Genomic DNA, 23,099 nt, shown 5'->3' on the forward strand with positions numbered 1-23,099 from the left:
ATCTAGATCACGTGCCCCAGAATCAATTGGACAATGATGCATGGCACATAAACATTTTTTTTTAAATTATAACTAGCCGGTAATTTCCAAAATGTTGAATGAGAGCCGGAAAAAGAATCTGCAACCAGAACCATCAATCAATATGTCTCCAGTCCAACAAGGAAGGAAGCTGTGTTGGATCTGGTTCTGGAAAATGAAGTAGGGCAAATGGAGGGTATTACAGTAAGAAATCATCTTGCTAACAGTGATCACAACATAACTCGGTCTAGAGTAATTATGGAACGAGATGAGAAAATATCGAAGGTAAAAATGCTCAATTGGGGAAGAGTTAATTTCAGTAATTTAAGAAGGGGCCTACACAAGTAGATTGGAAAAGATGATTTCAGGGTAAAGCAGTAATGGAGCAATGGAAGGCATTCAGGGAAGCGATAGTTAAGGTACAAGCTAGGCATATTCCTTTGAAGGGAAAAGCTAGAGCACCCAAAGCTCCAAAGATGTACTGAAAAGATTAGGATCACTGAACGTTGATAAGTCACCTGGTCCAGATGGAATGCATCCTAGGTTGATGAAAAAAATCAAAGGTAGAAATAGTAAAGGCATTGGTCACAATCTTTCTTTCCTCATTGGATACAGGAGTAGTGCTGGAGGACTGGTGGGTTGCTAATGTTATACCACTATTCAAGAAAGGGGAGCGGGATAAACCAGGAAACTACAGGCCAGTCAGCCCAAAGTCAGTGGTGGGGAAGTTATTGGAAACCATTATCAGAGACAGAATAAACTTTCATTTGGAAAGGCATCCTTAATCAAGGAGAACCAGCATGGATTTGTTAAATCAAATTGTGTCTGACTAACTTGATTGAATTCTTTAATGAGGTAACAGGTCAAGGTAGTGCAGTAGATGTATATATGGACTTTTGGAAGGCATTCGACAAAGTGCCACACAGGAGGCTTCTTAAGATGATGGAAGCCCATGGAAGTAAGGGGAATGGGGTGGTATGGATACGGAATTGGCTCAGTGACAGGAAGCAAAGGGTGGTGGTGGATGGATGTTTTTCAGACTGGGAGCTGGTTTGCAGTGGTGTTCCCCAAGGTCCAGTTTTGGGTCCTTTACACTTTTTAATTTTTATAAACGACACAGACTCGGGTATAGGGGGCAGCATTTTAATGTTTGCAGATGATACAAAACTTGGCAACGTAATAAATAGTGATGAGGATAGTTATAGACTTCAATATAACATAGACAGGCTGGTGAAATGGGCAGAAGCATGGCAAATGGAGTTCAATGCAGAGAAGTGTGAAGTGATGCACTTTGAAAGGACTAATATGGAAAGACAGTATACTACAAATGGCCCGATTTTCAAAAAGTGTAGATGAGCAGAGAGACCTTGGTGTCCATATACACAAATCTCTAAAGGTGGCAGGACAAGTTGATAAGGTGGTTAAAAAAGCCTATGGGTTACTTGGGTTTATAAACAGAGGAATAGAATATAAAAGCAGAGATCATGCTAGAACTTTATAAATATCTGGTTAGGCCTCAGCTGGAGTATTGTGGACAATTCTGGGCACCACACTTCAGATAAGATGTAAACGCCTTAGAAAGGGTACAAGGAAGGTTTATGAAGATGTTACCAGGGATGAGGGACTTCAGTTATGAGGAGAGAGTGGAAAAGTTAGGACTGTTCTGATTGGGACAGAGAAGGTTAAGAGGTGACCTAATAGAGGTTTTAAAGATGATGAGAGGTTTTGATAGAGTGGATAGAGAAAAATTATTCCCTCTGGCGAATGGGTCAATACCCAGAGGTCATAAATTTAAAATCATTGGCAAAAGATCTAGAGGGGAGATGAGGAGAATGTTTTCCACTCAGAGAGTTATCGGGATCTGGAACGCTTTACCTAAAAGTTGGTGGAAGCTGATTCTATAAATAACTTTGAAAAGGATTTGGACAGGGACTTGAGGATGAGGAAATTACAGGGCTATGGACAAAAAGCGAAGGTATGGGACTAAGCACGACTGCTCTTTCAAAGAGCCGGCACAGGCACAACCGGGCGAATGGCCTCCTTCTGTGTTGTAAGTTTCTATGATTCTAAGAATCACATAATGGGAGTTTGTTTCAGCTGGATCCCAGGGAATGTAAATCACCTTTCAAATCCATTGTCAGCTGCAGCCTTGAAAGAAGAGTTGCATCAGCTCTGTACAAGAAGGTCATAAAGATGGCATCTGAATAATATGAATAGAAAAGGCGTGTGCGTCTCCAGTTACTGGACAGGCCGTCTCACGAGGCAATGTGCTGGCTGACAACATGGCAGCTGTGCAGATGATTCTCATTGCTACAGCTGCCAGGCCACGCAAACATTATAAATTATCGTTCTGACATGTTAACACTAATTCAACTGGTCCACACATGCTTATGTAATCGGCAACAGGATATTTTCTATGGAACTAGCGATGGCCATGTCCCAAACGTGAACCACAAGGCCCACGTCAAAATATCCTGTCTGGCAGCATTTAAATTATTAAGAGAACTGTTGGCATTTGCTTGGCTTGCAAGCTGACTTAGTTTGACAGGCGAACATTCTGTCAAAGAGTGGAAGTTATGTTATTTGATAGAGAACATTTAGGGACCGTCCCCATTTTGTCAGATTTCAGAGTCCGAAGTGACTGTCCAGCAATCAAAACAATTATCAGATGTATTTTTCATCCGTGTTATAACATTTAACTACTGAATTTACTCCATGGATACCAGTGTTGCAAAAATCAGCATCAGTTAATAGGACGGGAAAAAAAATGACAGTGCAAAATGTGGAAATAAGTTTGTACATGTTTGTGCTTTTATATCTTTTATTCATTCTCGCTGGCAAGGCTGGCATTTATTGCTCATCCCTTGTTGCCCAACGATCTTTGTAGCGGTTTGATACAGCTGAGTGGGTTGCCCGACCACTTCAGAGGGCAGTTAACCGTCAACCATGTTGATGTGGAACTGGAGTCACATATAGGCCAGACCGGGTAAGGACGGCAGATTTCCTTCCCTAAAGGACATTAGTGAACCAGATGGGTTTTAACGACAAACTGACACTTTTACTGATACCAGCTTTTTTATTTCCAGATTTTTTAAACTGAATTCAAATTCTCAAAGTGCCATGGTGGAAATTAAACTCAAGTTCTCTGGATTATCAGTCTGGGCCTCTTGATTACTAGTCCAAGTAACACAACCATTACACAGCCGACCCCTTAATTATTAATGGGCTGGATTCACCAGTAATAATTTTTCTGATATCTTTGAAATTGAAGTTACAGTATGAGAAGCAAAAGGCACACTGGTTCTCTCACAATAATGTAGAATTTGCAGATTTCCCCCCCTGAGTTTTAGACTTTTTTTTCAGGGTTAAAAACTGTGCCGCAAAAAAAAATGTCCCAAAACTAATTTGCCGTTTCAAGCGTGCCCCTGCCGCAGCTTCAGTGGGTGTTACATCAGACTGGGTGGAAACTACGTGAGTCCCAGCCTTGTGCCAACACTCCCTCAATGGGTTGTTGAAGCGGAGCCTCCACCCACTCCAACCGTACATAGGAGGGGGCAGGGGACCAGCCTCCCAGTCAGGCAATTTTTGGCTATGCTTTTTGGCCTCTTCGGGCCAGCAGGTGCCTATAGTGGTGGAGGCACCTGCCATTGCCAGGGAAATAAGGGAATCCCTCCTGACTCCAGAATTCCTGGCAGCATCAGCAATAGAGGCTCACTGCAGGCACGATTCCAGCAGAATTGCTCTCTTATGCCTCTCCCTGCATTTAGGCAGCTTCCAGAATGGCACCAGGGCTAAACAGGTTAAATTATGATGCCAGATTGCATAAATTAGGCTTGTATTCCCTTGAGTTTAGAAGATTAAGAAGTGATCTAATTGACGTGTTTAAGATGATTAAAGGATTTGATCGGTAGATAGCGAGAAACTATTTCCTCTGGTGGGTGAGTACAGAACAAGGGGGCATAAACTTAAAATTAGAGCCAGGCTGTTCAGGGATGATGTCAGGAAGCAAATCTTCACACAAAGGATAGTGAAAATCTGGAACTCTCTCCCCAAAAAATTGTTGAGGCTGGGGGTCAATTGAAAAATTCAAAACTGAGATTAATAAATTTTTGTTCGGCAAGGTGGTTAGATGGAGTTAAGATACGGATCAGCCATGACCTAATTGAATTGTGGAACAGGTTCAAGGGGCTGAATGGCCTACTCCTGTTCCTATGTTCCTCTTCCTGTAAACTCAGGATCTTCCATCGTTATGGCACTCCCCGGTGGTATTTGTCTGCTGCTGGTTGTAAGCCAGCTTTTCCTTTGGAGGGAGAGAAGTCTATGTTACAGACCTGTGAGTGGCACTTTCCCCATGTGAGCACATGGATCCCATGAGGATGAGAATTGAAGACTAGCGGTAGCCCTTGTGTCAGAAAAAGTGAGTCGAGAGAGTGGCTGGTGAGTGTAGATGGTGGTTGAGTGACTGGAGATGTTGGACTTTGTATTAGGAGTTCCCCTGACACCCAGGTACCGAGAGAGAAACAGTATGAGGTCAGGAGGTGAGTGAAGGCTCCATTAATGGGAGAGGATGAGTGTTGGTACGACTGCCTCGACTTACTTTAGCCAGGCTTGTGAGATCATTGAACCTGCTTTAGCAATGCGTAGCAGTTCTTGGGGGCAGTGGACATTGCTTCTGTCCCCTCCCTCCAGACGGCCTGTGCCCCAAGTATGGGCTTCCTACCTTCAGTGTCCTTGAGACTGTCCTTTCTTGCACCTGACTTCTGCCGGCAGCATCTCCACAGAAGCTTCTGAAAATCTGGGTGCCCTTGGTGTTGCTGCCTTGTCCAAGACTTCTGCTCACTCAGCCATCTTACAGTATCTGGAGTTGTAAATGCAAGGTCCCCTTTAGCTGGCCGTAGCCTTTTAAAGGCCGCACCAGAACAGTATTACACTCCCTCCCTCCCAGCGGTGGTAAGCTAACAAAGGCTGGTTTCTTGGCCTCCAAAATGCCTTGCATGGCTTTTGAGGATTCTGGGAAGAAACAGCAGTGGTAGTTTCACAGGTGTTAGAACCACCCCACTGCGAACTGGCCAGTGGGAGGAGAATCCAGGCCATCATGTCAGAAGACTACTGCATCTCGTTTGTTGAATCTCTGCATTTTGCTTGCTTCCACAAATCATCTCCTGCTGATCTCTGGGCCAGCTTGGGAAGTAGCCCTGAGTAGTCTTTTTGCACCTACAGTGCATTTTACAGAAGATTTCAGACAGAGTTAAGATCTAGTGACCTGAATTGAATTTGATCACTAGGGGTCTAAACAGAGTAGATAGAGAGAATCTGTTCCCATTGGCAGAAGAGTCGAGAACCAGAGGACACAGATTTAAGGTGATTGGCAGAAGAACCAAAGGTGACATGAGGAAAAACTTTTTTACGCAGCGAGTGGTTAAGATCTGGAATGCACTGCCTGAAAGGGTGATGGGGGCAGATTCAACTGTAGCTTTCAAAAGGGAATTGGCTAAGTACCTGAAGGAATAACATTTGCAGGGCTACGGGGAAAGGGTGGGGTGGTGGGACTAGCTGAAGTGCTCTTGCAGAGAGATGGCACAGGCTCAACAGGCAGGATGGCCTCCTTCTGTGCTGTAACCATTCTATGATTCTATGATCTGACTGAGCACATTGCCTTCCAAGGCAGCAAATAATGTTTCACACATATTGGTTTACAGCTCGACATTTGCGGTGTGCTACACAGGCCTACAGAGGGGGGAACGAAGCAGAAAACCAGAAGGGATTGCAATCAAGTTCTTTATATAAACGTGAAATGAATACCTTCGGCTCACAGCTGGTTTGAAATTGGAGTTTGGTTATCCATTTTCACTTCACAGTCGCAGACGTTTTTACGTAACGCTTAACTTTCTCTCTTCATTGCCAGCCTCTTTCTGCTGCACAAGCTGCTTACAGTAGGTACAAACCTGGACTTTCCTCCGGGACAGGCTCGCCACCAGAGAAGGATCAGGCATGAGCTCTTCCCACCACTTTGACCCCGACCCATTTTCCCTGGTTGGGGATCATTAGTTATGCAGGGCGGGTTCCCCAGGAGAGAGCCAACCACTTCAGGGAACTGCCGCATCAATGCAGAAGCAGGTCGAGTTAAAGGGATAGAAAATCTCCAAAGAGCTGCATAAATTTTTTATTTTGGGTCTTGAATCGGACTGAGGCCTAAAAAAATGTCAGTGGATGGAGCCAGAAGAGTGCCCAGATGGGTGCCCACAACTGGCCCATTTCCTTCTAAGAAGGGTTTCAGCTGGATTTCCACCACTACCCCCAAAGCCTTCCCTGCTGGGGCGGGAGGTGATAAATAAAGAGCAGTACTGGTAGGGGCAGGGATGCATGGTTTTCCTTGACTTTACAGCCCATCTTATACCACTGCTGTCTCCTTCTTGGTTCTGCATCTTTCAACCTTTCCTTCCTCTTTATTGCACAGTACTGTGTTTGTTTTCAGTGGCTTGTGTTTTCCCTCTTATGTTACTCAGACTTAAGTCAGTAGGCTTGGGGCCATTAATAAGCAGGTCTACTCACTGGAAAGGCCCAGTGCTGGCAGAAGAGGGAGGACATTTGAGCTCACTTGCAGGCATTTCAAGCCTCCAGCTGTGCATCGGGCCTCCAAGATAAGGGCCTTCTCGCTGCTGATGGAAAAACTCCCAATTGCATCCAAACATCCTAGAGGGGGATCCTAAAAAGTAATAAATACACTTCCCTGCCTCTCTGTCTTTGGCCCATGCTGACTTTGTGGTCTGTGGGGTCTGGGACAAGCCGCAGCATCGCTTTTCACTGCACGGTGATGCCCAGTGAGTTTTTACAAAGAAAAATGGGTTGGGAGGCCATGAATGCCACTCCCACCTCATTTGCATCCATGGCGGTGCAGTCTGTATTGATTTCTATGTGGGTTCAATGATGACACATTCATGAAAGAGAATGTCTTTCAATCTAAAGTTTGTTCATCTAAGTTAACAGCATTACAGGAGACACCATCTTAGAGATCCATCTAAAACGAAACTAAAACTAAACTCTGCCTCTCTCACATGCCCTCTGCTGGTAAGGCATCATAATCAAACAGGCAAATACCATCACTATTTGCTGATATCATTACATCTCCCTTTCTTAAAACAAAACTATTTTACTTTTATCTAACAACATGTTTTCTTTGTATTACTCTGCATTTTAACTGTAACACTTAATGAACTTACATTATCATTATCATGATCAAAGTTAGTTAACCTTGTTTTGTGTGTTCACATGAAATATGTAAATACACTAGAACTTGAAGAAAGAATATGATAACATTACTTCCTTCTATAACAAGAGTCCTTAAACTTGCTCAATGAGTCTCTCAGGAGGCTTCATGTGTCTTGAGGATTTTCTGATTGATTGTCCTTGAATCTGAGTTGTTGCCTCAGATGATTGGTTCTCAGCTGTGTGATCAGGTTGTTCAACAGTATCAGTCTTTTGACCTGCTGTGTGATCAGGTTGTTCAACAGTATCAGTCTTTTGACCTGCTGTGGCTGGTCTCATGAGAAGATCCCGACGATTTCTTCGCAGAACAGCACCCTCATCTGTCTGAATGGTGTATGATCTTGGTTGAACTTCACTTAGAACAGTTCCCTTCTGAGTCCATATGTTTGTTTTGTCTTTGAACCTTACTTGGTCACCAGTGTGGAGTTCAGGTAGGTTTTGTGTTCCTCTGTCATAGTAGTACTTTTGCTTTTCTTTCTGTTGTTCTTTGAACTTCCTCACTTTCTCCCCCTCTTTTGTTTTCAGGAGGTTCTCCGGGATGGGTAGATTTGACCTTAACAGACGTCCCATAAGGAGTTGGGCTGGTGACATACCACACTCGAGCGGCGTTGTGCGGTATACAAGCATGCTCTGGTAGAAGTCAGTTCCACTGTCTTTTGCCTTGTACATCAGTCTTTTCACTGTCTGGACTGATTTTTCCACTAGTCCATTGGACTGTGGAAAGTGAGGACTTGACGTTGTGTGGACAAAGTCCCACTCTTTGGCAAAGTGTCGGAAACTTGCATTGTAAAACTGGGGTCCGTTGTCTGTGAAGACCTCGCTTGCCACGCCATGTCTGGAGAATATGGCTTTCATACATGTTATCACAGCATCTGCAGTGGTGGTGCACAGTCTACAAACCTCTGGATACAGGGAGTAATAGTCTGTGACTACAAGATAGTCCTTCCCTTGACATACGAATAGGTCAGCGCCTACCTTCTGGTAAGGTCTGTCTGGCGCTGGGTGTGGCTTTAGTGGTTCTACCGGATTGCTTGCTCGATATTTCAGGCATATTGTGCAGTTTGACACCTCATTTGTCACATCTTGGTTGATTCGTGGCCAGTACATCACCTCTCGTGCTCTTTTCTTACACTTTTCGATTCCCAGATGTCCTCCATGGATTCTTTTTAGCATCTCTTTTCTCAGACTCTTTGGGATAACTATTTTACTTCCTTTGTAGATGATGTCTTCGACCACTGATAGTTCCGCCTTGCAGTTCCAGTACTCTGCCATGTCAGGTGAGCAGTCTTGCTTCATGTTGGGCCATCCATCCAAGATGCTTTTCCTCAGTCGTCTCATTGTTTCATCTTTGTTTGTCTCAGTCTTTATGAGCTCCATTTTTTGCATCTGCTATGGGCAGTGCACTTGTGATCATGTCCACGTAGGCGTTCACTTTTTCATCCATTTTGGTGTTCGCGGGCTCACTTGGGTCTACAGCTCTGGACAACGTGTCTGCTGTATACATCAGCTTACCCGGTGTGTACGCAACATTCAGTGTATAGTGTTGCAGCCTGATCATCATTCTTTGTATTCTAAGCAGACACCCATTTAGTGGCTTTTGGAACAATGCAATCAAGGGCTTATGGTCAGTCTCTACACTGATTGCTTGTCCTGACACAAACTGGTGAAATCTTTCACAGGCGTATGTGATGCTGAGCAGCTCCTTTTCTATTTGAGCATATCGCGTCTCTGCGTCTGTCATTGAGCGCGATGCATATGCAATAGGTTGCCAGTAGTCATATTTTTGCAGAAGAACGGCACTGAGCCCACTCTGTGATGCATCTGATGATATCTTGATGGGTCTCACTGGGTCATAAAATCTCAGAACTGGTTCCTCTGTGAACAGTTTCTTTAGATCGCTCCATGACTTCTCATGCTCATGATTCCATTCCCATTCTATGTTCTTTTCAGTTAGTCTTCTCAGTGGCGCCATCTTTTCTGAGAGGTTGGATATGAATTTACCCATGTAGTTGATCATTCCATTAAACCTCTGCACGTCCTTTTTGCATTGTGGCTTTGGCATATTCTCAATGGCGGACACCTTTCTGGGATCTGGTCTGATGCCCTCACTGCTAAGGATATCTCCCACAAATGTCAGTTCTGTCACCTCAAGCTGGCATTTCTCTCTATTCAGCTTCAGGTTTGTTTTCCTTGTTGCTTCCAGCACTTTTTTCAGTCTCTCGTCATGCTCAGTTCTCGTGGTTCCCCATACTATGATGTCATCCATTGATGTATCAACTCCCTCCAGGTGCTCATAGATCATATGGATAGTTTTGTGATACACTTCAGGAGCTGAGGCAATGCCAAATGGTAACCTTAGGAATCTGTATCTGCCAAATGGACTGTTGAACGTGCACAGTCTTGAACTTGCCTTGTCCAGTTTCATCTGCCAAAATCCTGATGATGCATCTAACTTGCTGAAATACTTTGCATTTGCAAACTGTGACATGATTTCCTCACGTGTAGGAAGCTTGAAGTGCTCTCTCTTTATTGCTCTGTTTAGATCTCTTGGATCCAGGCAAATTCTGAGCTTTCCATTCTTTTTGTCCACAACGACGAGGGAACTCACCCACTCAGTTGGCTCATCTATCTTCTGAATCACGTTCAGGCTTTCCATCCTGTCCAACTCTGCCTTCAGTTGCTTTTGAAGAGCAAACGGAACTTTTCTGCATGGATGTATGACCGTTGGCATACTTTTATCTACTCTGATCATGTGTTCTCCTGGAAGGCAGCCTAGACCCTGAAATAGGTCGTTGTACTCTTTCATGAGTTCATCATAGACTGTCTCTCCTTTGCTTTCCACAACGAGGACTCTCTTTACCAGGTTCAGTCTCTCACAGGCTATTAAACCTAGTATGGCTTGCACATCCTTTGGCACCACGATTAATGCTAGCATGCGCTCTCTGTCCTTGTGTGTCACTTTGACAATGCATCTTCCTTTCACTGGTATATTAGTACCTGAGTATCCTGTCACTTTCACTTTTATTCCATGCATCTTTGGTCTGGGTCTGATTTTCTTAAAATCAGTCTCTGATATCACATTAACTTGTGCTCCAGTATCCAATTTAAATGGAATGTGTATGTCATTCACTTTTAGTGTCAACATCCAGTCTCTTTTTTCTTTTTTGTTTTCAGACACAACATCCACATAGAACTCCTCTATCCAGCTTTCATCTACTGCATGGACCTTGCTTTGTTGCGCTTGGTTCTTACAGCAACGGGCATAATGGTTGTTTTTGTTGCAACTATTGCATGTTTTACCATATGCTGGACACTTTTTTGGTGGATGCTGTGTACCGCATCAACTACATGACTTTCGATTGCCCCTTTCATTTTTGTTCGCTGGCCACGCCTCTTTTTTCACATTGGCGCTCTTTTTGTAAAACGGTTTGTGTCCGTTCATTCTCACTGCATCCACGTTGCAGCTACTGTCACTGAACAGCTCCTTTGCCTGCGACTTCACAGTCTCTGTAGCCCTACACAGTGCTATGGCTTTTCCCAGGTCTAGATCTTGCTCTCTTAGCAGTCTTTCCCTTAGACCATTATCTGGAATATCACACACCAGTCTGTCTTTTATCAGCGAGTCTGTCAGTCCCCCAAATTCACACGTTTTGCTTCTGTTTCTCAGTTCAGTCACATACTGATCAATAGTCTCTCCTGTTTTCTGTACACATGTGAAAAATCTGTGCCTCTCAAACATCACATTACGTTTAGGTATGCAGTAGGCCTCAAACTGTTCCATTATTTTATCCAGCTTCATTTTGTCTCCATCAGCAGCGAATGTGAAGTTATTATACACCTCCAGCGCTTCATCACCCACGACATGTAAGAACACTGACACTTTCATTTTATCACTTTTCTCGTCAGCTCCGATTGCCGCTAAATACAACTCCAAACGTTGTTTGAACCTCCTCCAATTTTCAGCCACATTACCTGTCAACTGAAGCTTCGCCGGTGGGTGTAATCCTACCATTTTTCACTTTGTTAGCTATTCTCCAAAGGTAAGTAACGATGTTCTCTTTTGGCTTGCTAATATGTGGAGAGCTGATTTCGCTGGATAGCTTGCTTGCCACTATCTCGTCGAGTTGCTAACTTCAGATTTTTCTTCTTCATCTCTTTCAATCACTTCTGACATCATGTATTGATTTCTATGTGGGTTCAATGACGACACATTCATGAAAGAGAATGTCTTTCAATCTAAAGTTTGTTCATCTAAGTTAACAGCATTACAGGAGACACCATCTTAGAGATCCATCTAAAACGAAACTAAAACTAAACTCTGCCTCTCTCACATGCCCTCTGCTGGTAAGGCATAAATAATCAAACAGGCAAATATGCTGGTACGGCATCATAATCAAACAGGCAAATACCATCACTATTTGCTGATATCATTACACAGTCCAGCCCCCTTTCCCCATCTCCTACATTCATTATTGGGTTGTGACTTGGGCTGCGAGAGGATTGGAAACTCTCATAAAGAAGTTTGGTGTAGTTTACACATTGTAAAACAGAGGTGGATCATCTCATTACTTGATAGCTGCAAATGTGCTATAAAAACTCCCATCTCAAATCTATTCACTTTCCAAGCTCAGAAGCTGCTGCTTACTGCATTTGGAAGACAGATTGAGCTTTATGCAGGTTACAAGTATTTGGAGGAAACTCTCTATCCAGTGTCGCCTCATTGGAACAACCTCGCTCACCATTGACAGATTGCTTCAGTCATCTCAAGTTCATCTGCCATCTATTACATCAGCAACGGTGCCCTTGAAACTATATCACCTTGGTTCTCAGAATCCCCCCATGATCAGCCCCAACACCAGCAACACCAGGCTTGAAACAATAGCAGCTTGGTTCTCAGAATCCCCCGATGATCAGCCCCAACACCAGCAGCACCAGGCACACCAGCACCAACAACAACAGCACCAACCTTCTCCGCAATCACCTGATGCTGCACAGGACACAGGGCATCAGCATCCGACCATATTGCTGCCCGGGAGGCCAGGGATGGCCTCACCATGGCCAGATTTACTTCACTTGATGCTGTACACCCTGGCTGCCACATGATGCGCCAGGTTCACACCAACCCACACCAACACCATAAAGCATCCCTACAATGTCCAAGCCATTCCCTTTCACACTCATCACCATTGGGGAGGGGAGGGGGGTGCAGGTACCGTTATATCTCAGCATTCACTGCAACTCATTAAGCCACTTCCAAAGGTGAACACAAATCTGTCCAAGAACGCAAAGTGTTGAAAATAAAGGTTTCAATGTTTGACACGACATTAACAGAAACTTTACCTGAACATTGGCTAAAACACACAAGTGCCAACCCTTGTGTGTTGTTAGTTGGTATGATTGGACTCGGATGAAGGTGAGTGTGAGGGGTGGCTAGTGAGATGGGGATATGATAATGTCGATAGAGAGGGATAGGTGGAGGTGCAAGGTAAATTGATGTGAGTAAGGATGTGCAGGAGTAGGGTAGGGAAGGCAGAGTGATGGGGATGTGATGAGTAGCACAGCAGAGTGAGTTTGAGTGTGGCTTTGCTGTAATGTTTTGTGATCTACTGAGATCATTGAAAGGTTTGCGCCACTGCAGCCAGGGACCCCTGATGACATCCCTGCTTGTGCCCTCCTGTGCAATGTGCAACCAGGCTGCGTTGATCTCCTGGGCAGGTGTCTTCTGCCCATTGGAAGGGAAGAGGACCTCCCTGCATGCTGTGACTCCTTCCATAAGCATATGGAGGGAGTCATGGGAGAGCCTGGGTGCAGCCGTGCACCTCTGTGCCGTGCTTGTCAGTGTTTGCAGCACCTCAATCCTGTAGAACCCTGACAGCACAACTGTCAAAATCAATTTGCGCATAGTCCCTTTAAGGAAACCGGCTGATGACGCGTCATCAAATGACGTCATCAGACCCGCTTCCTTCAATTGGCTGGCAAATGCGCTGGGTGGGTTTCATAAGCCCAATCAATGCAAAATCATTCTACAGAGTGAGCTGGAGTTTTCAACTTTACAGAAAGCAAATTGGGAATATTCTGCCATTTTAGTCCAGTTGAGTCATCATAAATAATGCAGCAAGCAGTGAAAGCAGCCCTCTAGAAAGATTGCTACACTAGTCTTTTACTAATCAGGACATTTAATTGACAAAACTTAATCATCTTGAAACTGAAGCTGGCGGTAAACCTGCAATATGCTGCTGTTCACCTTCAGAAAATTACTTAAAAGTTAATTTATTTGAAGTATGAAGTTAACACATAGACAAGCACTGAAATTCCTGCTGGGATTGTGTCTGCAGGGAGCCCGTGTTGCTGACACTGCCAGGCTTTCTGGGGTCAGGAAGGGCTTCCCTTATTTCCCTGGCAAATTTAGATAGGATCAGTTTGCTGTTGCAAGCAGGAAAGCTGGGAATGCAATTGCGGGAGATATAGGAAGGAACATAGGAACAAGAGCAGGCCATTCAGCCCCTCGAGCCTGTTCTACCATTCAGTTAGATTATGGCTGATCTGTATCTTAACTCCATCTAACCACCTTGGTTCCATAACCTTTAAGAGTGGGCTGTACATCAGAGGACTCCAATTTGCATTTTAAAAGAGGCCTATCGCCTGAAGCAGGCAGGTGCTTCGGGTGCCCAGCTGTAGACCCCTGTGAAAGTCTGCTGACCCCATTTTGTCACTGCCCTGTGAATGCCAATTCCGGCAAATTTAAATGGACCCCATTAATTGGCCATCCATCTAATTTGCTGTTTGTGGGGCCTTGATGTTGACATATTGGCTGCCACATTTACCTACACAACAATTGTGACTGAACTTCAAAGTACCTTGGGAGGTTCTCAGAATGTGATGGAGCATTATGTTAATGAAAGTTGTCACTTTAGTGTCCTTATGCAGACATAAAGCGGAGTAATGTCTAGGTACTTATGTGGTAATTAATGGTAACCAATCTATGTAGATGTATTGTAGTGAGGTTACAAAACATTTTCACTCCTATTAATTGACATTGTGATCATTTTCACTGTACTAGCACATCTCCTTTTGGTGTTGCTCATGCTACGTTAGCAGAAATGGGGGGTGAAATTGAAGTCATTGGAAATGAAAATCAGGCAGGGTGCATAACAGGGTGGCCAATCTGCTACTACCGGTTTTGTGCCCCAGCCAAAGTTAAATTTCAGCCCTGTGCTTTTTTATAATGACAGGAGTGCAATACCATGTAATGCTTAAAGTATTATTCTGCTGCTAAGTAGTTTCTGTTTTGTAACATTGCTTCTCCCTTTAAGGCCACAAAGACCTATTTCATTAGTTAATCACATCTTGAGGTCAATTGAAACCTAATTGCTCTGAGTTATATCCTGAGTTTAAATAGAGGGTATTTTCCCATTGTGGAAATGATTGCTTTCTTTCCCTCCTTTTATACTTTTCTTTTTAAGCATGACTGAGAAATTTGCATGTGTGATAAGTAGTCTAGCCACTTTTATATGGCTGGATTACTTCACACTTATCATTTGAAAAAAATTACTGTGATTATGTCACAATCAATAATCCGGCAACATGCGGACAAAAAAGTGAAAAAAAGAAACTTGCCCGCGAATTGCACAGGCGTAAATGTTTAGAACATCAAGGGGGTTTGTATGCTGCCTGCTGCCCTGAGTATGTCCTTTCACACTACTAAAGACAGACGTCCATTGTGTTGCTCATGAAGAAACTCTGGACGGGAGTTTCCAATCCTGCCATCCTTTGTAGCAGAGTGTCACATTTTCTGATATAATTTCTGTCACCCTTCCACAAAAGATGCCATCATTTACTCACCAACTCATTAAGCTCCCATTTATGCTACCTGACTGTTTGTGTTTTACAAACATAAAGGGCTCGATTTTCATTGAGCCGTGGAATCGGGCTTGGAGGCATGCGGGGGGTTAAAATCACAAAAACTGGCGGGCGGGACCCCCCCCCCCGGCCTGGTTCTCGACTCCGAGCAACTTTAACTCAGGCGTGTCTGATGGTCCCGACTCCGTCCCGCATCCAACAGGCTGGACTGGTCATTAAGGCCCTTAACAACCACTAAATGGCCTCTATAATCCTATTTTGAAAGGCCCTTGTGAATTTAACCCTTTCCCCACATGAAACACACCTGGTGGGAAACACGATGGTGAAACCTGGCGGAAGCACTATTGGATTGCTGGCTATCAACTGCAGGTCAACCATTAAAGAGGAGATTTGATCAGCCATCATTTGCAGGTAGCAGGACTTAGTGATCTCGGGTCTGGGGCAACTTTTAGAAGGCTTAACCACACCTGTGGAAGGTTGGAGCCTCACCAGTGTGACCTCCTGGGAAACCCCTCTCTCCACCTTGACTAAGCGCTTCTTCAACTGAGGCATATTCCAGAAGCATGGCAAACATTTAATTCCTTTCCTCCTGGACATCAGATTCGAATGCAGACCAGCCGCGGCAGCAGCAGAACCATGAGCAACAGCAGCACCAACAGCAGCAGCATCAACAGGAGCGGCAAGCTGCTAGTCACCCACCTGAAGATGCACAGGCCAGAAGGCGCCAGCGCGCGACAACATTGCACTCATCCTGGCCAAATTTGCTTAGCCTAGTCAAACAAACACTTTTGCCTCGCAGCTTCTTACCAGAGCATTGACAATGGCCAAGAACCAGAGGATTCCTAGCAATCTGACCACCATACTGACAGTTGCAAGTATGCCTAAGCCCTCAATGTGGAAGTCCCACTAGCGAAATGACAGACGATACAACTGCACCATTTGCCATCAGAAATTTTATGTACATTATCGAAGTGATGGCATTTTTGCAGTAAACACAAAATTGCACCCAAGTGACTACCCTTGTGACTATTTGTGCAGAATTTTCCTCTTACGCATGCTCCTACGTGGTGCCTCCCCTGTGGCTTCAGCAGATGTGGAGGCACCTTGCTCACTTTGCTGCTGCTCCTGTCTCGACACCTTTGGCGGGCGTCCTCTGGGGTGGCGAGCCTGTGAGGGCTCGTCAACAGTCTGCTGCTCCTGCGGCTGTGCAGGGGTTGAGACGCCTATCTCACTTGGGTGTGGACTCCGGTGGGGCTCTGACCGAGGGCTCTGCAGTGGCATGGAAGTGTGAAGTGTGAGCGCTTGGAGAGGAGCCCCCACTTCCTTGAGGTCTGCCACCAACCTCCCTCTCATGGGTCAGGTCCCCCTCAGCACCTGCATGTGGCTGGAGAGCACCTTGCTGCACATCAGGGGGGCCATGGGGACCCGTATCTGCAATGGCAGTCCTACTCAGAAGGACTTCCATGAAGGTCTGGTTTCTCTGTACAATAGATTCCCATCGCTCCTCAAGAGATGTCATTCTATTCTGAACAATGACCATGTTTTCCATACCCTGGCGACTAAGCTCCTCCATGGCCATAGCCATCTTCTCCTCTACCGTAGCCATCCTCTCCTCTATGGTAGCCATCCTTTCCACGGAGGTTGTCATCCTTTCCGTGGTGATGAGTTCATGTGCCAGACTCCACAAAGGCTCTGGTCATGGTCGCTATGGACTCCTCCATTCGCTCCACACTCGCAGTGACCCTAGAGACAAAACCTGCCAGAGACTCCTGCATCTGTTCCTGGAGTTCCATCACCGCTGATCTCATGGATGGACCCAGAGGCAGAGGGTTGACATGCTGCTGAGCCGAGCTGGCAGAGTCCTGCGCCCTCCGACTAGGACTCTCCACTGCTGTCGCTGTCTCCATAATCTGCTGGTGCTCACTTGTGAGCTGTGATACACCAGGTGACAACACTACTCTATGTCCCGAAGGTCCCACCGAGGTGTGAGTGTCTGCGCTGGTGCTGGGTGCACAGATTTCTGGTGACACTGCGCCCTCAGAGGTTGCAGTTTCCTCTGAGGAGTCTGGCTGCTCAGGCTCTTCCTCCTGGCTAGGGGGGAACAGATGCTTGTGATGGTCCTGTGGGGGAGTAAAGGAAAGAGTCAGAGATGTGATGCCAAGGCTACATGCACATTGCTTTTTGCAGATGCTCATAAGTCCATCTGTTACAGCTTCACAATCATTATCAGTGACTCATGCAATGTCAAAGAGAGAGATGGGAAATTTTTCTGTCACCAGCTTGCTGTGTTGCACCCGTCTGTCCGTCCCCCACATACGCATCATCCTCCAGTCCCACTATTTCGAGTGCCGCCTCCTCCCAGGGGGTCAGGTGGACTATAGAGGCTGTCCCTCCTCCTGTCCTCGCTCGCTCTCTTTTGTTGTGAGCTCTCTTTTCCTGCAATGAGGGAGACAAGTGGAGGTTGAGTGAGAATGAAGGAGTGAGTGTAGAGATTGCATAGCATTCATACTTAGAAGGAGACAAAGATGGAGTGAGGTGGCAAGACCAAGGGCCCTCCCTGTGTGTTGTCAGTTGTTTTCATAGCATCAGAGTGAGAGGGAGTGTGAGGGCTGCATAGTCGAATAGTTATGTGAATGTGAGCATAGAGAGAGAGGGAATGGGTAAGGGTGCATGGATGTCAGTGTCAAGTGGGGTGTGGAGGAAGAGATTGCTAAAGTTGAGTGCTGGTGAGGAAAGGCAATGGGGGTCAGATTGAGGGTGATGGGAAACTCATACTCACTTTTCCAGTGCGCTGAAGGACATGAAATCTTTTCCGGCACTGAATCCAGGTTCACCATGTGACTCCCAAGGAGTTGACCTCCTCAACCACCTGCATCCACACTGCCTTAGTGTGCTTGGGAGGCCTCTTCCTCCCTGAGGAAGGGAAGAGCACCTCCCTGTTGGCCCTAGCCCCATCCACCAATGCCTGCAGGGCCACCTCGTCGAAACGAGGAGCTGATCTGGGCCTCCCGCTTGTCATCTTTCCTGTAGGTCCCTCTGACACCAAATGGAGAAAGCTTGGAAGCCTGCAGAAGAAGCAAGGCTTGCTGTGGACCTTAAATGCAGCAGCAATGATGACGTCATCAGAGGCGACTTTCAGTCATGAAAAACCCATTTGCAAAGGCTTCCCACACGTTGGAAATCAATTGGCCACTTAAGTTAAAATTGCATCAATCTCCCACATCCATTTAGATTCGTGTGGGAAACACGAAATTTGGATAACACGGCACCATCCCACACCTGAGTTAAAATCCTGCCCAAAATTTGCGCACATAACTTTAATGTAATTTTATTGTCAATCCGTACTGTGTGCTGTCTAGTGTTTCTCAACCACTGTCCTTCCCATTGGTGCCAATGTAATGAAATATGAACTCTTAATGCTTAACCTAAGTGCTACCCGAGATACAGGAGTGTGTGAGGTGGCTGATTATTGTGTGTCAATACAAGCCTCTTGGGACTGAGGTGGCCCTCATCTCATGGTAGCTAAGTCCTGAGATGGACCTACTGTAGATTACACATCTTGTGCTGCTGCATGAACAACCTGGTCTTGCCCCCTTTCTCTTCTGTGCAGGAATTGGGGGTGGCTGGTAAGATGGTATACATATGTTGCTGCTTTAATAGACAGTCCCATCATCTGAGCATGTTCCTGCCATGCCACGAGTAAGGGGCACTGGCAGTACATTGCCATTAATCTGCAGGACAGCAGACCTAATGGTACCACTAAGAACTGCAAAACCAGAAGAGATCGTCCTCTCCAATCTGTCATCCAAGCCATCCATAGAAGCAGTCTGAGCATGCAAAGAGGAATCACAGATTGCCCTGAGGGCCTCTGTCATGCTGCAGATCCTCTCACAAAATGGAGTTAGCTCTGTGCCGTGCAGCCAACCTCTCTGACATTTTGGCAATAATAACAGTATCACTAGCTGTGAAAATAATGCTGTTAATGACTGCCCTTTTAAACTGCTGAAGGTATTTAAACCATGTTAGAACATGCTATTTCCTGACCCCCTGCCGCCCCCCCTGGACAAGCTCCCACTCAGAGATATTTCCAATAACAGGAGCTCATCCTCTTTATTCAAATAAGACTGTCCCTAGAATTAACAACAGATTCAATGAGCACGGCATCTGGTGGGCACCATTCCTGCCCGCTACGTCACAATTCTGGTGAGGTTTGTGCATGTGCGAAAATTTGGACTCCTAAGACTTGTGAAGACAGCTGCTGAAAGACATTAGCTTGAGGCCAGTTTTTGTGAATGTGCACTTATATAATTAGGGCTCAGAGCCTTTTAGGATTGGGTTCTATAGAGGCAAGCAGTTGCTGCTGAGCTGCCAATCCATGGGGTATGGTGTTGGTCAGGGCAATAACGGCAATGCTTGCTGGCATGTTTTGCTGAGGTGTGCTGTTCATGAAGAGCTCCTGGTACCTGCTGTCCACCTAGTGAGGGCTAAATCCCACACTTGCAGGTTGTTTAACAACTAACATGACTATCGTCCTTGGAGGTTAAAATGGCTCGAACATGCCACATCAAGTGATGAAATTTCAGAACCAGGTCAACCCACTGTAGAAGACTTGGTAATCAGATACCTGACCTGCTAGCCCAACCTACAAATGGAACTTGCAACAGCAGACCAACCAGTGACAGAAAAAAAGAAAGAATTTGCATTTATAAAGCGCCTTTCACAACCTCAGGACATCTGAAAGCATTTTATAGCCAATGATGTACTTTTGAAGTGTTGTTGTTGTAATGTTGGAAACGTGGCAGAAGATAAGCGCACAGCAAGGTCCCACAAACAGCAATGTGATAATGACCAGATAATCTGTTTTAGTGATGTTGGTTGAGGGATAAGTATTGGCCCGGCACTGGGGAGAACTCCCTTGCTCTTCTTTGAGCAGTGCAATGGGATCTTGGTTTAACGTCTCATCCAAAAGACGGTACCTCCAACAATGTAGCACTCCCGCAGTAATGCACTGGAGTGTCAGCCTGGATTATGTGCTCAAGTCTCTGGAGGGGGACCTGAACCCAGAACCTTCTGACGCAGAGTGCTACCACTGAGCCAAGGCTGACATAGTGGGGTCTGGGATTCTTTCTATGCTACTCCAGATAACTAGCAAACAAATGCTGGATAAAATGGTCCCAACTGGACAAGCACAGCAGGTTTACCAGTGCTCTCTAGTGGTAAACTGTGCATTTTTGTAAATAGATGTAACCTCAAGCACTACCCTTGCGCACACTTGGCAGTCCCTAAGCTTTGATGATGCCAACCTACACCCAAGATGTAATGACTTGGGTAAGTAGGATGACTGTATGTGTTACATATTGGGCAAAAACTTTTGCATCGGTATTATTTTGTTAAAAATGTGCATAATTATCTTTAAATAATTCTTTTAACAGATCTCTTTGCACTGCCTATTCTACTCACATACTCAATCCACCTCAGTTTACACCTGCCACTACATTACAGATCATTGCAGCCTGTAGTCTTCAATATGGTCTCTTGGCTTTAATTGTAGTCTTATCACTTCAACTTCAGGAACCAATCATAGATTTTGTGATTGAGAACCATTACTGGTTCCCCTGCTTTTAGTATCCAGATCTCTGCACCTTACAAGGATTTGGTGAGGACACGTTACTGGCAAGAATTATGTGATGTTTCATCAACTTTCTCCAAAATATCTTCCTGTCACCGAATGTTGCTGTTATCCATATACTGTAATTCATGACTCAATCTCCCAGGAGACGCCATGCATACAATATTATTCTGAGATATTTCACCATTGTGTAGGTTCAGAGCAAATGGACTTCTAGCTTCCCCTAACATCTGCAAAACAAATTAATTTTTAATTTCTTTCAGTATTGATGCTGCACCAATTCTGTTGCTTTTCTTCAGACTGCCTGTTTAAATGGATGCCATCTACAAACCTCAGACTAATGATAAACTCATCTTATCTGCATCTCTGTGTGGGATTTAACGGATCCATCATGACTAATTGGAAATAACAGTTCAATAATTTGGAGAGACTGAGCACTCAGCCTACACTATGATCTAATCTCAGCCAAATCTTCTCGCTGTGTTAAACAGAACTAATATCTTAGTGCAGTCCTGTGGAATTCTCAGGATAGATGTGAAAAATTAAATTAGTAGGTTCCACTTGAAGCGATTGACATAAATGACTTGCCAATAACCAAACACTTAGGTGCATTAGTCCATAATGACAAAAAGCACGGTGATCCTACTAAATGTGCACTGATATTACAATGTGACTTCATCTGAATATCTCTCTTTTTTTCCATCAGAGCATTCCTTTCCTGGCCTTTTGCCACATCCACCATGTATCAGTTATGCCATCGAGCCAATATCTTAAAAGGATTACGAAGGCGACATAAAAGAATTGTTGACAATTGGTGTTCCATCCTCTTATAATTGGTTTTAGAACAAAGCAGATCACTGACTAATCCATTATCAGATCAGATTGTCATCGGCATCCCTTGCAATCTGTGATAACATGGCCACTTTATTCACAGTGTGCAACTCAATGCAGAATATCAAGGTTTCAGACACAGCAGCTGTTAACTCTTGTGTTCCCTCTGGTGGGACAAGGCATTGCATTTAATAAATATTTGGCAAGTTTGTGTAACAGCAGTGAAGAACTGCTGCGACACATCATCAAACAGAACAGGAACTACGTTTAGTTCAGCTCTCACTCGTAACACATAATTAAACGGAAATAAACTGTGGTCCGCTGGTTATTCACAAGATAACTACAGATCAAGGAGGCCGTTTGGCGCATCGCAACTCACCCATCCAAATGAAGTCCTTCCATCTCATTGAAACATACAAGATTCTGAGTGGGATTCACAGGGTAGACGCTGAGAGGTTGTTTCCCCTGGCTGGAGTGTCTAGAACTAGGGGGCATAGTCTCAGGATAAGTGGGTCGGCCTTTTAAGACTGAGATGAGGAGGAATTTCTTCACTCAGGCGTTTGTGCATCTCTGGAATTCTCTGCCCCAGAAGGCTGTGAATGTTGAGTCTTTGAGTATATTCAAGGCTGAGATAGATAGATTTTTGAACTCTAGGTTAATCAAGGGATATGGAGATTGGGCAGGAAAGTGGAGTTAAGGTCGATGATCAGCCATGATCTTATTGAATGGCAGAGCAGGCTCGAGGGGTCATATTGCCTACTCCTGCTCCTATTTCTTATGTTCTTATCATGTTATCTAAATGTTTCTTGAATGTATTTAAGGTTTTTATCTTCACTACCCTGCTTGGTAAATTACTCCAAGTGTTGATCACTCTGCATGAAGAAGTGTTTCCTCACATCTGCCCTAAGTTGTTATTTTACCAGTTTTAATCTATTCCCTTAGGTTCTCGTGCCCTGGTACACTTTAAAATAGTGTTCCAGGTTTTACCTTATCCAACCAAGTAGAGTAGTGAAGATTGGGGAGGGTGGTGTTAGGCAATAGTGGAAAGAAAATTTTCAGAAATTATTTTAAAGGTATCTTTCCTACCTTGTTCTGTTTCTTTTGTCAACTTAGTCATATTCTTCTTTCTGTTTCTGTCTGTATGCTTCTTTGTGAGAACGAATGAGCCTTTATATAATCCTCTAGTTCTCTTACCTTGCCTCGCTCTCCTTCTCTCTGTGTATCTCTCTCGCTCCATGTCCCTGTCTAAATGTGTGTGTCCCTCTCTCTCTGCCTTTGTGTGTTTCTCACTCTCTGTTACTTTCTGTAATTTTGCATCAATCTGTGTGTGTCTCTCTTTCGCTCTCTTTCAGTGCCTTTCTTCTGCCTGTGTGCGTGCTTGTTTCTGTATATATGCTTCACTGTATGAGGTAGAAATGAGTGCGCTCGAACTGAGAGGCCCACAGCCAGCCTGAAATTGAGCCCTGGGCCTCACCGAAATATTCTCGGCGCGCTG

The 23,099-nt window shown here is 44.9% G+C and overlaps 1 protein-coding gene across 3 annotated transcripts in view; it reads left to right on the forward strand.

Annotated features, from left to right (window-relative positions):
* slc8a3 (solute carrier family 8 member 3) overlaps positions 1 to 23,099 on the forward strand; it is a 922,684-nt gene that overhangs the window by 835,525 nt on the left and 64,060 nt on the right. The window lies entirely within an intron of this gene.

Source organism: Somniosus microcephalus, chromosome 12, assembly GCF_052327205.1.
Source record: "Somniosus microcephalus isolate GS21.2 chromosome 12, FLI_Smic_1.0, whole genome shotgun sequence".
In the NCBI taxonomy this organism is placed as follows: domain Eukaryota; kingdom Metazoa; phylum Chordata; class Chondrichthyes; order Squaliformes; family Somniosidae; genus Somniosus; species Somniosus microcephalus.